Consider the following 12,718-nt stretch of genomic DNA (forward strand, 5'->3'; position numbering starts at 1 on the left):
TGGGCTTGGCAAGAGCTTTGAAACGTCAAAGCTCATCCCCAGTGACACACTTCCTCCAACAAGATCACACCCACCAATAAAGCCACACCTCCTAATCCTTTCAAATAGTGCCACTCCCTGGTGAGCAAGCACTTAAATCTATGAACCTATGGGTGGGGCATTCTTATTCAAACCACTACAGGATAGAAACTAATATTTCCTTTATCTCTTCCTCAAAAATTCTCCAAAATGATACCATTTCATCCTATTCAGTTAAGGTCAGAGAAGTCATTCATGTGGAATAATTTTAAAAAGTTTATTTGATGACCATTAATTTTAGTTGCTACTTCTAATTCATTTATTCCTTCTCTTTTCGTGTCATGTGTTGGACAGTAGGTCTGTGTTGGACTAGAGGACACTTCATCATGAGGATGGACTCTGATAGTGTGGGAAAACCATTGGGTGGAGGCCATAGGTGATGGGACTGCAAATTAATAGATGTCTGCTTTCTGGGGTCTCAGACACTGGCGGTGACACTTGTGATGGAGATATGGTGTTGGGGAAAGAGGAAGGCTCATATAGAGACCCAGAAGCTGGGAAGGCTGGAACTTGGGCAGGGCAGCAGCAGTGAAGGAGACAGAAGCAGAGTGAGTGGGAGGTGGTATGACTGGGGCAAGCCAAGGCCCTGAAGTCTGTTTTGAAGAGACTGAGCTCCTCTTTTCCCATGGGTACCTGGGAGCTGGGATGGGGGCTTTAAGTGGATGGTACTGCATTCCAAGGTTCTTACAATAATATGAACATGGGATTTAAAACTAAGATTTTTGCCAGAAGCTTATGTACAAGTCTACTACGTATCATAACAAAAAGAATAATGTATAAATATTCATAGCCCTTGTTCCCTTAGTCTGCCCTCTCCAGGAAAAATCCAGCAGAATCACTGACTAGGAATTGGGTTTCTTTTTTTTAATTATTATATATTTTTATTTTCTATATTCTTTGTTTACATTCCAAATGATTTCCCAGTTCTCCCCTCCCCATATGCCCCATAAACCTTCTTCTCTCCACCCATTCTCCAATCACCTCTCTCCTTTTTCTCTGTCCTTATATTCCCCTCCAATGCTAGATCAAGCCTTTCCAGGATCAGGACCCTCTCCTTACTTCTTCATGGGAGTCATTTGTTATGCTAATTGTGCCTTGGGTATTCAGAGCTTCTGGACTAATTAATATCCACTTATCAGAGATTGCATTCCATGTGTATTCTTTTGTGATTGGGTTACCTCACTTAGGATGATATTTTCCAGATCAAACCATTTGCCTAAAAATTTTGTGAATTCATTGTTTCTGATTGCTGAGTAGTATTCCATTGTGTAAATATACCACATTTTCTGTATCCATTCCTCCTCTGAGGGGCATCTGGGTTCTTTCCAGCTTCTGGCTATTATAAATAAGGCTGCTATGAACATAATGGAGCATGTGTCTTTATTGCATGCTGGGGAATCCTTTGGGTATATGCCCAGGAGAGGTATAGCAGGGTCCTCTAGAAGTCTCATGTCCAGTTTTCTGAGGAACCTCCAGACTGATTTCCACAGTGGTTGTACCATCTTTTTTTTTTAATTCGATATAATTTTTTATTTACATTTCAAATGATTTCCCCTTTTCTAGCCCCCCACTCCCTGAAAGTCCTGTAAGCCCCCTTCTCTTCCCCTGTCCTCCCACCCACCCCTTCCCACTTCCCCGTTCTGCTTTTGCCGAATACTGCTTCCCTGAGTCTTTCCAGAACAAGGGACCACTCCTCCTTTCTTCTTGTACCTCATTTGATGTGTGGATTATGTTTTGGGTATTCCAGTTTTCTAGGTTAATATCCACTTATTAGTGAGTGCATACCATGATTCACCTTTTGAGTCTGGGTTACCTCACTTAGTATGATGTTCTCTAGCTCCATCCATTCGCCTAAGAATTTCATGAATTCATTGTTTCTAATGGCTGAATAGTACTCCATTGTGTAGATATACCACATTTTTTGCATCCACTCTTCTGTTGAGGGATACCTGGGTTCTTTCCAGCATCTGGCAATTATAAATAGGGCTGCTATGAACATAGTAGAGCATGTATCCTTATGGAGTAAAAGTGGTCTTCAATAGCAACAAAAACAACAGAAAACCCACATACACGTGGAAACTGAACAATATTCTACTCAATGATACCTTGGTCAAGGAAGAAATAAGGAAAGAAATTAAAGACTTTTTAGAACACAATGAAAATGAAGACACAACATACCCAAATCTATGGGACACAATGAAAGCAGTGCTAAGAGGAAAACTCATAGCCCTGAGTGCCTCCAAAAAGAAAATGGAGAGAGCATACTTTACCAGCTTAATGACACACCTGAAAGCCCTGGAACAAAAAGAAGCTAATTCACCCAGGAGGAATAGAAGGCAGGAAATCATCAAACTCAGGGCTGAAATCAATCAAGTAGAAACAAAGAGAACCATACAAAAAATCAACAAAACCAGGAGCTGGTTCTTTGAGAAAATCAACAAGATAGATAAACCCTTAGCCAGACTGAACAAAGGGCACAGAGAAAGTATCCAAATTAACAAACTTAGAAATGAAAAGGGAGATATAACAACGGAAACTGAGGAAATCCAAAAAATCATCAGATCCTACTACAAGAGCCTGTACTCAACACAACTGGAGAATCTGGAGGAAATGGACAATTTCCTTGACAGATACCAAATACCAAAATTAAATCAGGACCAACTAGACCATCTAAACAGTCCCATAATGCCTAAAGAAATAGAAGGAGTCATAGAAAGTCTTCCAACCAAAAAAAGCACAGGACCAGATGGTTTCAGTGCAGAATTCTATCAGACCTTCAAAGAAGAGTTAACACCAATACTCTTCAAACTATTCCACAAAATAGAAACAGAAGGGACACTACCCAATTCCTTCTACGAAGCCACAATTACGCTGATACCAAAACCACACAAAGATCCAACAAAGAAAGAGAACTTCGGACCAATTTCCCTTATGAACATCGATGCAAAAATACTCAATAAAATTCTTGCCAACCGAATCCAAGAACACATCAAAATGATCATCCACCATGATCAAGTAGGCTTTATCCCGGGAATGCAGGGTTGGTTCAATATACGGAAATCCATCAATGCAATCCACTACATAAACAAACTCAAAGAAAAAAACCACATGGTCATTTCATTGGATGCTGAAAAAGCATTTGACAAAATTCAGCATCCTTTCATGCTTAAAGTCTTGAAGAGAACAGGAATTCAAGGCCCATACCTAAACATAGTAAAAGCAATATACAGCAAACCGGTAGCCAGCATCAAACTAAATGGAGAGAAACTTGAAGCAATCCCACTGAAATCAGGGACCAGACAAGGCTGCCCCCTTTCTCCTTATCTTTTCAATATTGTACTTGAGGTACTAGCTCGGGCAATTCGACAACATAAGGAGGTCAAAGGGATACAAATCGGAAAGGAAGAAGTCAAACTATCATTATTTGCAGATGACATGATAGTCTACCTAAGTGACCCAAAAAACTCCACTAGAGAGCTCCTAGAGCTGATAAACAACTTCAGCAAAGTGGCAGGTTATAAAATCAACTCAAGCAAATCAGTGGCCTTCCTATACTCAAAGGATAAGCAGGCTGAGAAAGAAATTAGGGAAATGACCCCCTTCACAATAGCCACAAACAGTATAAAGTATCTTAGGGTGACTCTTAGCAAACATGTGAAAGATCTGTATGACAAGAACTTCAAGACTCTGAAGAAGGAAATGGAAGAAGACCTCAAAAAATGGGCAAACCTCCCATGCTCATGGATCGGTAGAATCAATATAGTTAAAATGGCCATTTTGCCAAAAGCAATATACAGATTCAATGCAATACCCATCAAAATCCCAACTCAATTCTTCACAGAGTTAGAAAGAGCAATTATCAAATTCATCTGGAACAACAAAAAACCCAGGATAGCTAAAACTATTCTCAGCAACAAAAGAAAGTCTGGGGGAATCAGTATCCCTGACCTCAAGCAATACTACAGAGCAATAGTGTTAAAAACTGCATGGTATTGGTACAGTGACAGGCAGGAGGATCAATGGAACAGGATTGAAGATCCAGAAATGAACCCACACACCTATGGCCACTTGATCCTCGACAAAGAGGCTGAAAACATCCAATGGAAAAAAGATAGCCTTTTCAACAAATGGTGCTGGTTCAACTGGAGGTCAGCATGCAGAAGAATGCGAATTGATCCATCCTTGTCTCCTTGTACTAAGCTCAAATCCAAATGGATCAAGGTTGTACCATCTTACAGCCCCACCAGCAGTGGAGGAGTGTTCCTCTTTCTCCGCATCCTTGCCAACACCTGCTGTCTCCTGAGTTTTTGACATTCTGACTGGTGTAAGGTGAAATCTCAGGGTTGTTTTGATTTGCATTTCCCTAATGACTAATGATGTTGAGCACTTCTTAAGGTGCCTCTCGGCCATCCCAATTTCTTCAGGTGAAAATTCTTTGTTAAGATCTGTACCCCGTTTTTAATAGGGTTATTTGCTTCTCTGGGGTCTAACTTCTTGAGTTCTTTGTATATATTGGATATTAGCCCTCTATCAGATGTGGGGGTTGGTGAATATTCTTCCCCAATTTGATGGTTGCCATTTTGTCCTTTTGCATGCCGGGGAATCCTTTGGGTATATGCCCAGGAGAGGTATAGCAGGGTCCTCTGAAAGTCTCATGTCCAGTTTTCTGAGGAACCTCCAGACTGATTTCCACAGTGGTTGTACCATCTTACAGCCCCACCAGCAGTGGAGGAGTGTTCCTCTTTCTCCACATCCTCGCCAACACCTGCTGTTTCCTAAGGTTTTTTTGTTTGTTTGTTTGTTTGTTTGGGTTTTTTTTTGTCTTTTTTTTTGATATATTTTTTATTTACATTGTAAATGATTTCCCCCTTTCTGGGTCCCCACTCCCCGCAAGTCCCATAAGCCCTATTCTGTTCCCCTGTTCTTCCATCCACCCCTTCCCACTTCCCTGTTCTGGAATTCCCCTATACTCTTGCACTGAGTCTTTCCAGAACCAGGGGCCACTCCTCCATTCTTTTTGGACATCATTTAATTTGTGGATTATGTCCTGGGTATTCAAAGTTTCTAGGCTATTATCCACTTATCAGTGAGTGCATACCATGATTGATCTTTTGAGACTGGGTTACCTCACTTAGTATGATGTTCTCCAGCTCCACCCATTTGTCTAAGAATTTCATGAATTCATTGTTTCTAATGGCTGAATAGTACTCCATTGTGTAAATATACCACATTTTTTGTATCCATTCCTCCGTTGAAGGACACCTAGGTTCTTTCCAGCTTCTGGCTACCACAAATAGGGCTGCTATGAACATAGTGGAGCATGTGTCCTTATTGCATGCTGAAGAATCCTCTGGATATATGCCCAGCAGTGGTATAGCAGGGTCGTCAGGAAGTGTCATGCCAAGTTTTCTGAGGAACCGCCAGACTGATTTCCAAAGTGGTTGCACCATCTTGCAATCCCACCAGCAGTGGAGGAGTGTTCCTCTTTCTCCACATCCTTGCCAACACCTGCTGTCTCCTGAATTTTTAACCTTAGCCATTCTGACTGGTGTGTGGTGAAATCTCAGGGTTGTTTTGATTTGCATTTCCCTAATGATTAATGATATTGAACATTTCTTAAGGTGTTTCTCAGCTCTCCAAAGTTCTTCATGTGAAAATTCTTTGTTTAGCTCTGTACCCCACTTTTTAATGGGGTTATTTGTTTCTCTGGGTTCTACTTTCTTGAGTTCTTTATATATATTAGATATTAGCCCTCGGTTGGATTTAGGGTTGGAGAAGATCCTTTCCCAGTCTGTTGGTTGACGTTTTGTCCTTTTGATGGTGTCCTTTGCCTTACAGAAACTTTGTAGTTTTATGAGGTCCCATTTGTCAATTCTTGATCTTAGAGCATGAGCTATTGGTGTTATATTCAGGAACTTTTCCCCTGTGCCCATGTCCTCCAGGGTCTTCCCCAGTTTCTTTTCGATTAGTTTCAGTGTGTCAGGTTTTATGTGGAGGTCCTTGATCCATTTGGAGTTGAGCTTGGTACAAGGAGATAAGAATGGATCGATGCGCATTCTTCTGCATGCTGACCTCCAATTGAACCAGCACCATTTGTTGAAAAGACTATCTTTTTTCCACTGGATGCTTTCAGCTCCTTTGTCGAAGACCAAGTGACCATAGGTGTGTTGGTTCATTTCTGGGTCTTCAATCCTATTCCATTGATCTGCTTGCCTGATATTGTACCAATACCATGCAGTTTTTATCACTATTGCTCTGTAGTAGAGTTTAAAGTCTGGGATATTGAATCCCCCTGAAGTTCTTTTACTGTTGAGAATAGTTTTAGCTATCCTGGGTTTTTTGTTATTCCAGATGAATTTGAGAATTGCTCTTTCTAGCTCTATGAAGAACTGGGTTGGGATTTTTATGGGAATAGCATTGAATCTGTAGATTGCCTTTGGCAAGATGGCCATTTTAACTATATTAATCCTACCAATCCACGAGCATGGACGTTTTTAACCTTATCCATTCTGACTGGTGTGAGGTGAAATCTCAGGGTTCTTTTGATTTGCATTTCCCTAATGACTTAATGATGTTGAGCATTTCTTAATGTGCTTCTTGGCCATCTGAATTTCTTCAGGTGAAAATTCTTTGTTTAGATCTGTACCCTGAAACTAACAGAAAAGAAACTGGGAAAACCCTTGAGGACATGGGTACAGGGGAAAAGTTCCTGAACAGAACACCAATAGCATATGCTCTAAGATCAAGGATTGACAAATGGGACCTCATAAAATTACAAAGTTTCTGTAAGGCAAAGGACACTGTCAAAAGGACAAAACGGCAACCATCAAATTGGGAAAAAAATCTTCACTAACCCTACATCCAATAGAGGGCTAATATCCAATATATACAAAGAACTCAAGAAGTTAGACTCCCAGGGAACCAAATAACCCTATTTACAAAAAAGGAATTGGGTTTCTTTTGGTGTTCTTTGAGAGACAGCTTTAAGTAGGGGAGAGATGGTTTAAATGCCATTTGTGGCTATTTCGTGATTCATTTTCCCACTGTGAGCTACCATAAGATGATCCACACTGAACTCTAGGTTCTTACAGCAAAGAATTAAGGAAAAACAAGGTTTTCCTTAGGTGACTAATAGAATGCGGAGTGGCCTAAAAGCTAGTGTTTACTGGGTGACATTTTAAAGGGTAGTGGCTCATCTACAAGGAGTCAATCAGCAAGGCTCTAAGTCCCTGGACCTGTCCTGTTCTCTGCTGTGAAGGCGGCGAGTTTGTAAGCCACACTCCTGGGGAGGGAGGACTTGCTGCCCGCGCTGGTGGCTGCTTTATCCCAGACACCATCTGTGGATGCAAACTCTGCTTCGTGCATCAGTGAGGGAGGCCATGGATGCACGGTGGTTCGGTCAGTCGGGACAGGTAGAGGAAGAGGAACTGGAGAGGATGTAGATTAACATAAAGAGGGAGAGAGGAAACCTGAGAGGAGAGAGAGGAGAGGCCTGGCCTGGTGGAGTCAGAAGTGCAGAAGACGCAGGAGGTGGCGAGGACAACATGATTTTAGGACAGCTATTCACTGGGGACTGTCAGCTTCAGCTTCAGTGGAACAGTAGCAAAGCGCCCAGGTGACAGTGGCTCTGGCGAATGTGCACTGAGAGGTAAGGAGTTGGAGATGTGGATGCAGATGACCCCCTAGAGGCATCAGACGTTTCCAGGTCGAGGCGAGGTTGTTGCTGGTTTTCAGAGGACTTGAGCATCTTCTCCACAGAAGCCCCCTTCAGTGCAACTGATGAGCCATGCCAGCCATGTGGTCCACCTGTGCCTGTTAGACTGAGTCCTGCTCTTTTAAAGCCTCTCTCTACTTCCAGGGCCCCTAAGGTTCTCTGTTCTCTCCCCCTGTCTCCATTTCCCTTATGGATAAAGGAGTTGCTACTGCCTTTGGGGCAGTAAATCACCCCCACCCCCACCTTGGCGTGACTGTCTACATCTTTGAGGCCACACAGAGAAGCCTGGACCCTGAATCCTTTGGGGGCCTCTGCTCATGCCCCGGTGATAGCCAGGAGATGATGCAATCTGGAGTGGAACTTCCTGTAGTGCCCGTGTTGGGAGTCCAGGGTGTTACAAGGGTGCCAAGAAATGGAGCCTTCGATGCGGAGTGTAGGTAGCTAGGGCCTGGTTGCCATGACAGCCCATTCATTTGCTTATAGAGCTTTTATAATGCCATCAATTTTTCTGTGGAAGACTGATGTGGGAAGCCTTGGCCACTCTAACACACTGGCTTTCTTTGTCAGATGGGGTCCTGAGTGCTGTTTAAATGGACCTCTGGAGAGCCCTCTGGTCCCTTCTTTGGTTTGCCCACTGTATCCTGGAAAGGCTCCGTTAACTTGCCTGGCATCTATGTGGGAAGGAACACGTAGGAAAAGAGCTCTGAGAAGACAGTCTCCCTAGCAACCACACACCACACTGTAAGTAGTCTTTCTCAGCTGGCTAACAGGGTTAGAATCTGGCTTCTGCCTATATCAAGCGCCTTCTGGGGCTGGAAAGATTAAAATGCTTTAAATCGTTCCTTCCCCTCTGTGTCCTCTGAGTCCTCCCTCCACTCATATACCATTTTTTGCTGCAGCATCACCACAAGTGACGATGACCCTCCCAAGGGAGGCTGAGCTTGCCTTGTGGCCTTGGGCATCCTCTTGGATGCACCTTTCCCTGCACTTGTAGCAGGAGAGGCTTTCTCAGCTGTGGGTGAAGAATGCTTTGCTTCTGCCTTGCACCACCTGCCTGAGCTTTCTGCAGCCAAGGTGACTGCAGAAAGAAACTCTTCTTGTAGTGCAGACTAAGACGGAAGCAATGTGAGAGTCCTCCTGGCCCCGTCTCCTTAAAGAACCTAACACTTCAAGACAGTCTCTTTTGTTAACATTATATATTAGTAAGCTAGGGCTCCAAGTTCAAAATGCCACAGTCTGGGTAGTTTAAATGTAAAAGTACTTTTGCACAGCTCTGGATGCTGGAAATCCAAGATCTAGGTACCAGTAAGGGGGATATCTCCTGAGGCTGCTTTCTTTAGTTTGCAGAAGGCTGCCTGTTTGCTGTATCTGCACATATCCCCCCCCTCCCCCCCCCCCCCCCCCGTGTGTGTGTGTGTGTGTGTGTGTGTGTGTGTGTGTGTGTGTGTGTGCCCTTGGTGTCTCTTCCTCTTTGCATTAGGATATAAGTCCTATTGTTTAACCATTCTGTCTTTGTAAGATATTCAACCTTAACTAAAACTTTTAAGCCCTCACTCCAAACAGTCACCTGGATATTTAGAGGACACATCTCAACATTCTCTGTCTCTGCACTCTTCCAGTTCTGCACTAGAGTTCTCAGCTAGGCAGCATGTTCTTTGGAGGTTTACAGAGCATGTTTCCATCTCTTGGTGGCTGTTAACATCCTCGACAGTGGATGCGTCTCTCTGATCTCTGCCTCTGTGATCACCTTGTCTCTTCCTCTTCAATGGGCCAAGTTTCCTTTTTTCTTGCTGTTATATACATCATTGGGATTGTAATTAGGGTCTACTTGGGCAGTTCAGTATAACTCTATCTTAAATTGTTCAATCACACCTGTCAAGTGTCTCCCTTGACTCCCCAATAAAGTCAGTCCCAGGCTCTAGGAATGAGAACTTCATATTTTTAGCACTCTGATGACTATCATAGTTATATTATTTGCTAGATTTTGTTTGTTTTAATGGTGGAGTAAATCTACAAAGAGTTCATCTTGGAAAGATAGATTTGCAGTTGTGTGTTGTACCCAGATCACATCCTTTGATCTTACTATACACTGTGACCACCTGGGTTTTAAGGGCAAGACTGAGCAGAGGGAGTTGTCCCTTGAGAGGCAAGGTGGCTGATGTTCAAGGGTAGGGAGAGAGCAGACCTCCTCCTATGTGTTTCTACTTGCTGGCTGGTTAGAAAGGTGGACCTTCTCCCCTTGGGAGCCATTTCACTGTGGATGCTTTGTTGACCTATGGGTAGAAATTTCTTAGAGGTGGAGGGCCCTGTGGGAAGGTCTTGCTTTCCTCAGATTTTCACCTCCAAGGGTCTTGTCTGTGTTCTACTATCAAAACATTTGTTGGGGGTTCCTCTCATTTATCCAAGGCAGCTGTTGGGTAGCCAATGTCCCTATGAAGTCTAGAGAGCTGGCTGTATTTCTAATAACAGTAAACTCATTCTTTACTTGTTCCCTTTAAAACACAGTGGGGTTACTGTAGGTGCTGCTTCACAACACTGCTTTATTTGGTCACGGGAGCTATGGTCAAACTGTGAGAATTTTATTGGATGCTAATCTGATATCTAACATCTCATTCATCTGTTCTTTCTTCTTGCCATTTATGGTGAAAAAGCCTGGTACCAGAGCACCATAAATACTGGCTTCTTGTTTATAATCTTGTCCCAATTTTATTTTCCTGCAGCATGGGTAAAAGTTAGAAGATAATCATGGATTTCTTCTAGTTTTAACAGTACCCCCACTTTCTTTTTAAAAAAGTTCATCTTGGCATTACTGATGTAAAAAATGCTAACATTTAAAGTATAGTTTTACGTTATCCAAAATCTGTGTGTCTATGGGGCAGGCATTTCTAATGCCTCCTCTTACAGGCAAAACTGGCAAAAACCAAACCAAAAAGAATACCCTTACTTGGTGTCCATTGCTAAGGTGGACAGGGCAGAGTCCTCTGATAGTTATTTAGAAGCATCAACATTTGTCATCAAAGACTTAATGGCTTGAAGGCTTGAGATTGTAGCAAGAGGAATGCTGTCACTCGTGGAAAGCTTATGCTAAGCTTCTGTAGTACCTAATTTGGTTGATTTGAAATTAGATTTAATCACAAGTTACATGTATTTCTCCAGCCTCAGGGAGGGGACCAGCCAACAATAATTTCCATAACCTCCTTCGGTGAGAGCCACATCTGGTGACAGATAACCCTCTTACAGCTGCATTCCTGCCTGATTCCAGGCAAAATGGTACAGTAAATGAACTCACTGGTTCTTCTCTTCCTACTCCCTTCCTCTCATTAGACTTGCTCAAGTTGCTAGGAACCTATGCTCCTACAGCTGGCACCTAACACGCAAGTTCACGTCCCATGGTGGATGACCTTCATGTTATTAATTCTTAACCATTACAGGGGATTCCATGTTTAATTCCATGCCTCACCTGAAGGAACCCATCTCTAACAATGGAGAAGCTGTACAGTCAAAGAATTATTTGGGAGTAGAATTGTCTGTCCAGAGTCACTTGGGATTTGCCTGTTTTGCTCATAAATTTGCTCATACCATGAGTATGAAGACAACATTCTCTGGAGTTCTAATGGACATTCTTTTTTTGTGATAGCTGGTAAAAAATGGAATTTTCCATTAAAATGTATATAATTCAACAAGTTTGGTTTTTTTTTGTTTGTTTGTTTTTTGTTTTTGGTTTGGTTTGGTTTGGATTGAGGCCTTAATTTCAAACTCTATAGACTGGGTATGAATTTAAAAAACCAAGATGGTGTTCAACTTTTGATAATAATTAATTCTGGCAACCAGCTCCTTAACATAGTTAATTCCAAGGTGTCCTCATCTTCAGACCTTGAAGTAGGCACCTAAAACCTAGTCCTTGTGCCTGGAGTGTCCTGAACAGAAATCCTACTCAGGGCAAGGCTGCATCCTTTTGTTTGCTCTTGACTCTTTTTCTTCCCAAGTCTGCCCCTCTTCCCTAAGAGATTCTCACAGTCTCCCAAGGAAACCAATCCTCGATTGGAGGGTTTTGTCTGAGACTAGGTTGCCAGTATAAATAACCAAAGGTGAGACTCACTGCAGAGAGGGCAGCATCCTGACTTGCTCTTTTGTGGATGTAGCTCAAAGCAAAATGACTCAGTTTCCCCAACTCAGCATTAATGGGAAGACTAGAAATATAATGTATGCTTTATTTATTTTCTAAATTAGTTATCAGGTTATTTAATTCATGGACTCACAGGTCTCCACCATTCCATGATGTACAGTGTTTGCAGTGGCCTTCAGGGGAAAGTGCTAGCTTGAGGCTGTATCCTAGGTACCTGGGTCTCCTTCCTACTCAACCAGTTGTCCTCTGTGTGATTGTTGACAGTGATGCTGGCCCACTGAGATTAATGACTATATGTTGATGAGCAGCTAAGAACTCTGACATTTTTATTTTAGCATGTAATTTTTGGCTGGAAAAATAGTATGCTTTTTGTTAGGTCTTAGTCCCCATGAAAACAAACGTCCACCTACAAAAAAATAAATCTTGCCTACTTTAAAAGGGCCACTACTTATGCAAATGATATGACATATTTCTGGTAGCTGGGTCACACACAGGTGGCTTGTCACTCCTTTTTAGGTTTCCTTCAATTCTTTAACTACGTGAAGATAAATTAGACTGTAAGTGGGATGGCGACACAGCTTGAGAACATCAAATCTGCTCTCAGCAGGTAGGAGTCTAAAGTGCCTCTGTATAGGACAGAAAGCTAACTGTCACTTGGGCACCTGACTGGACCAGGCTAATTTCTTATAATAGGAGAGTATTGGCTGCTATGTCAAGTACATCTGTGGTGTACTTGCGTGTTTTAGTTGTTCAGTCTAGATAGAATATGGATTTTGGAGAATGTAGACTTTGGTTTGGAA

Source organism: Apodemus sylvaticus, chromosome 6, assembly GCF_947179515.1.
Source record: "Apodemus sylvaticus chromosome 6, mApoSyl1.1, whole genome shotgun sequence".
NCBI classification, from domain to species: Eukaryota; Metazoa; Chordata; class Mammalia; order Rodentia; family Muridae; genus Apodemus; species Apodemus sylvaticus.